The following is a 6000-nucleotide window of genomic DNA, read 5'->3' as shown; positions in this document are numbered from 1 at the left end:
TGACTTCGCGAAAGCATCGAAAATGGGATGTGTGTGAATGGAGAGAGAGAGAGCTTCCCGAAAGGCATGGGAATTGTCTGCTCGTGGCCCCATGGTGGGATTTAAATTGCTACTGTTGGGGCAGAGTGAACACGGCAATTCTGTGGCCACTCGAGGATCCTCTCGAGAGCATCCTTCAGCGCGGCACCGCCATTGTGCGCCCTTCCGTGAAGTACAACATTAGCGGGATTGTGTGAATGAGCAGGAAGTATTCAGCACCTTTTTTTTGCGGGTTCCGAAAATTGTGTGTGCACTGTGGGTAAAAATGTAATCTCTTCTCGAGTGTTGCCCGTGAGCGAGAGCGAGATCGCGCCGTGGCTGCGGATGCAGCGAGAGGAGGAGGAATAGAGGGGTGCATCAGGAGGAAGATATGGAGTAACAATTGTCCAATTGAAGGATAAATTGATTCGCAACGATAGATAAAAATTACATGATGAAAATCCTGGCGGGGATCCTTTGAAAGGCACCGTGTTTGTTGCATTTTCCACCCATTGTGCTATGGCTATTGATATCGGGCCCCTAACCATTTAAGGCGATTCGGATGATTTAACCCAAATAGGGGGTGAGAGAGTATCAATGAAGAGTCCCAGAGGACCTTTGATGTAGGATTTCGCGAGGCACTTGTAGAGGTTCCGGCACTGCATCTGCGTTCGTCGAAACCATATATATATATTGAAAGGTGGCTAACGTCGAAAAACGGTCTTGTCGAACTCGATTTGGTCTCCATTTGATGTCTTAACCCCTGTTTTTCTGTGTGACAATGAGGTATAGGTAAAATAAAACTGACCGGACGACCTTTACGCAGCAACATGTGCTTCTTCATCCCCCTTTATGTCTTTCTCGAGATGCGATCTAATAAATTTCTTTGGCTTTGGGGTTGATGAGTTTCTGGAACTTGAAACGGGTTCTTCATGGTCAATTTGGGTATTCCTCCGGGACGATATGTGTGTCTCATGATCCCAGGAGAGCGATGGGGTTGGTGTGAGAGACAAGAATGGATGGAAAATTAACCCTTATTGAAGAGACAATGACGAGATTTGACGATGAAGGTTAGACGCGTATCCTTAATGTCCGGGGAGGGTGCCCTCAAATCCGGTCCGGAGAAGTAGAGCAGAAATCTCACTGGCAAAAAGAGATAGTGCCACTCTTGCACTGTTTTTAGGGGATGATTGTGTGTGAAAAATTGAGAAAATATATAGAGGAGTCCCGAACATGAGGAATCATCGGCAGATGCGCACTACTTTTTTGTCCTCTCTCTCTCTCTCTCGCTCTGTCTGTGAGTGAAATACAGACACCATTCCAGGACAATGCTTCTCTAATCTTTACACAATGTGCTACAATACTTTTGTTCAATGAATCCTTCACATTCTATTTATATCAAACCGGGGTAAAAATGTAGGACAGTGAGAGATTCTCGTGGCTGATGATAGAGATGGCCTAATGTAATCCTATGGATGGTTACACAAGTCTTCAGCTTCCAGCTCGCCAGTGTGGAGTTGGTCTAGCTTCTTGCTGCCTCTAAACACTCTGCTTGAGAGATTGATTAAACTGACATTCTGTCTATCTTGTTTATTATTGACACTCTTATACATTGTCAGATGAATGTGAGGGCATTCTTCTTACCCTACATTTATTCTTATTCTCTAAATCTCAGTTAGTTGTAATGATTCTTAAATTGACTACAAAGCTGAAACTTCCTCTGAATCTGTGCAAACCTCTGCTAAGCGTAAGGGTAGGGCATCGAGACCTCTCGGACGGGCTCTCAAAATGTGCACGACAAACAGAACCGGCGCGCAAACATATGCCAGGTCGAATTAGGCGCAACATGAAGAGGGATTGTCTCGCTAAATTCGACACAGTGAATGTGATGACGATGAACCCACAGAGAGACGGTTTGATTTAAGTGATTTTGATTGAGCCTGTAATCTGCAATGAATATAAATGAGGATGAGCAACCCTCTTCATCTCCCTGCTTTTTTTGTTCAATTGTCTTTACAGGGTTGCGCGGACACATCCTGGGAATCGCTGGGCATCCACTTTGGGAGACTTTTCTTCCAGACAATGGCAGCCAAGATCGTGTGAGGCGCAAACTTCCTAGGGGTCAATATTAATTAACAGTCTCATTGTTTGGCACTTTTTTCTCTTGGGCCATTGAGCACTTCTTAACTGATTTGTGTGAATTCGATTGTCTATCGTGAGCTGTGTGTGTGTGTCTTTGAAAGAAGCCGTTGTGGGCAATGATTATGCGGAAAAATAATATTCAATTAATTCAACTGAATGTGCGAAGATCTGAGTGTATATATCAGAGATGGGAAATGGTAATAAATCATTGATTGACACAATGATGATCGCGCATCGGTGATCTCACTCATCTGCCATTCATTTTGGCCTATGCGAAGGGGAGAGGGAAAGGCCATCCGTTTAGTACAATAGCGCGCAAATGATTATTTTCTGTTTTTATTACTTTATATTGATCTTCTCTCACTCGCGCACCTCAGAGAGCTCACTTGTGAATGACTTGATGTGTCCCAAGCCCGTCAACAATCTCGCCCCAACTCTCACCTCATCCATGCGCGCGGGCACAAATAAATGCGTCTGTTGTAATCATTGTCTGGCGATCATTGTTCAGTCGCACTCTGGTACAAAAGAGGTGGTGTTTGATAAAGATCGTGATTATTAAAAAAATGCTTGGAAACGTCACACTTCAAAAGTCTGATCGCATTATGGGCTGAAGTGGATTATATGATTGTGTCGGAATGAAGGAGCGGACGCCAAAAGGAGATGCTCAAATTGCACCTCTCACGCGTGATTTCAGCTGGAGATTAATCGCAGGATGGGGGACAGTTTAATGAGAGGGACTCTTAAGTCTAAACGGTCCGGAGGAGAGGCTGAAAAACCATGCAACTCACCTTTTAATTTGGTAGCCGAGGAAGCCCCAAATGTTTCTCACCTCTTTTGCCCCCGCCAGCGGAATATCTTTCACCCATTCGGGTTGGCGGTTCATTAAAATGAATGAACCATCATTTATTCGTGTGTATGTGGCTGGTCGCTATTTGTGGTTGATTTTCAATGGAACCCGTGAATGTTGATTGTGAGTCAATTGGTTTCAGGTGCGACTTGTGCAATTGAGAGTGAGAGAGAGAGAGAGTGCGCTGAAGAATTCTTTACAAAGACTCCATCCACGAAATTGATTGATTGTTGCGCTGATTTGAAATTGAGGCTCATTTTCCACTTGATTCCATTTGAAAAACCCATTGATTTTGATATGCACAAGACTTTTTAGCTGAAATTTTCTCTTCCTTATTGTGTTAATAGAGCTGTAGACTGGCCTCAAAAACTCGCATTGGATGCTAAAGAGTGAAAAGTGAGATGACAAGTCAACAAAACTTGCTACTGTTGCAAGTCTTCCTCATGGCATTCCTCCTCAGAAGGAGTCATCGTTCATGAAGTTGATGATTCTTGGAGAGAAGCAAGAGAGCCCCGGGAGGATTGACAATAAGTGAGGATGACAGCGTATTTGAGAAGCGAATTAGCAAGTTGTGCTCTGTGAGCTGAATTTTCGGTGAATGCGGATGGACAGAGACAGTGAAGAATGCCACACGATGATTAGTTGAGCAAATACAATGGGCTTCATTGGACTTCCAGTAAACTGTGAAATTTTAAAGCCTTATTCTCAAGTTATGCTCAAAATACATCACTTTGGGGCACTTAAAACAATTGTTTGACTAAAAAGAACTTTATCATTTACACTGAAAATTACATTGCAAATCCACTATTTTTCTATGCATAAAAAAAAAGTCATAGAAAAATTATCCTCATAGTATTTTTCATCCAGAATTAATTGGGAATATGAGGTGAGAAAATTTGTTGTTAAATGATTAAAAGCGTTCTAGCACATGAAAACTCTTCATCGTGTGTGTGTCAAAGAAATGTGTGGCGCCAGAGCTTGAAAAGCATGTTTTGAAGTGGTAAAATTCTACAGAGCGTGTAAAACAGTGGAAAATATGTCACTAAACGTGTGTTTTTGCAAGGAGGTGACAAAACCTCTCCATATTCACATGTGGAGAGCTTAAAGCTTCACTTTTAGCGTGTTAATCCAAAGAGTTGTGCATAAAATTGCTCCGGGAATATGCCATATAATTTGCACGTGGGTGATTTGAGAATCCATTAATGAGCCCAACAAGCATTGTTGGACTGCTTTTGTTGTGCTGCCGAGTGTAAATTGAATCATACTCTCGCTCTGTAAGGGAGGATTTGCCGCCATGGAAACATGTGGATTATTTGCATTCTGGCAACAGTATATCATCTGATCACGATGAGATATTAATCCTTCAATATTTCATGCATGATTTTCCCGGAGAGGGAGAAATTCGCCTAATTAGGGCCTTGCATTGGAGGAACTTTGAAAAACATGCATTTTCAACATGGATAAACTTCTCATGTTTGATTGGGAGGATAAAGTTATGCATTGAAAAATGCATTTTAGGGGATTTTCTCAATTGTTCCCATGCGGTTTTCTGCACTTCAATCGTGTTTTTTTTTCCTGCATTTCTCCCTCAATAAATATAATAGAGACCAAAAATATTTTACGAATATACTCAAAAATGGAAAATTTCCATATGTTCAATATTATAGTGAGTGGTTTTTGGCTAGACGACAGGTACAGATTTTTCTCCTCTGTTGTGCTCAACAAGAGAAAAATGTAATATAATTCAATTTCGACAAAAGCCATTCTTGACATTTTCGCTGGTTGGGTGGAAAAAAAAATCAAGAGAAGTGCGGAGAAGAGATGAATGGAATTGCGCACACGGAGGGTAGAAGAAATCAGTTTAGTTACTCTTTTATAAATTGTTGTGAATCCATTCTCGAGATTTAATCGAACGGTGAAAAGGTAGGGAAAGAAACAGGGTGATTTCTTGCATATTTCTTCGTGGCCAGAGTGGAGAAAACTCTTTGGCAACTCCTCTGCATTCTTGAGCCACCTTCTGTGCTGGTTTTGGTACTTTTTCTGGGGTTTTCCTTCAATTTTACCATCGTCTCGTGCACGACGTTTTTCACAGTTTCAATTGTTGGTGCAGAAGTTGAAGTTGAGAATAAACACAATATCCAGGAGTTTCCCTGTGCCAAGGGGAATACATTTTTGCCAGAGCTCTTCTACACTCATTGCGTGGTTTATCGGCACTGGTGGGAAATTGTGCAATTTTGTGAGCGCATTTCAACTTTCAATATCCACACTTTACCACATTTTCCTGCCACACACTGCCTCTTATCCGACATTCACCCTCAAATTCGCTTCGAGAGAGAGAATGATTTTATTTACTTTGCATATCACACAATTTTTCCAGCAGCCCAACACTTTCTTTTCTTTCGCATGGCGTGCAGAAGAGGTGGTAAAAGCAATGTGAAAAGAGGGTGAAAATCCATTGTGTAATTTCAATACAAATTAAACTCATATTGATTGTTATGTGAGTTTCTTGTTAACACACGGTGTGATTTTTCGTTGGCCACCAACTTCTCTCTTGTGGATTTGGAGCTGATGTGGAGGAGACACATTAGTTTGTGGCGTTGTCTTCATTTGCTCTTCCTGTTAAGAGTCAATTTTCTAAATGGTAGCCCAACCGAAGATCCATGTTAAGTGACTGTGTCAACTTTTCATGTGTTTCACCATGGATTTAAGACAGAAATATTTCAAAATTACCCACTTCTGCGCTTTATATTTGTGGGGTTTTCTCCTGCCACGAATTGCACATATTTTCAAATTTCACACCAAATTACCCAGCTCCCACACCGCCCTATAAGAAAAGCTGCCAGAATGAGAGCTTTTGAAGAAACTCATACCGTTTGTGGGCGTTTAATTAGGAAATTGAATATTTACCCAAGCAATTTCCTGCATTCTTCTCCAATGGCTCGAGTGTGAGTCGCCAAGTTCCTCGCAGGCAGCCAAATACAGACGATGAAGAC

The sequence above is a fragment of the Phlebotomus argentipes genome, unplaced genomic scaffold (assembly GCF_947086385.1).
Source record: "Phlebotomus argentipes unplaced genomic scaffold, Phlebotomus argentipes genome assembly contig_5, whole genome shotgun sequence".
NCBI classification, from domain to species: domain Eukaryota; kingdom Metazoa; phylum Arthropoda; class Insecta; order Diptera; family Psychodidae; genus Phlebotomus; species Phlebotomus argentipes.
This window is presented reverse-complemented; position numbering follows the sequence as displayed.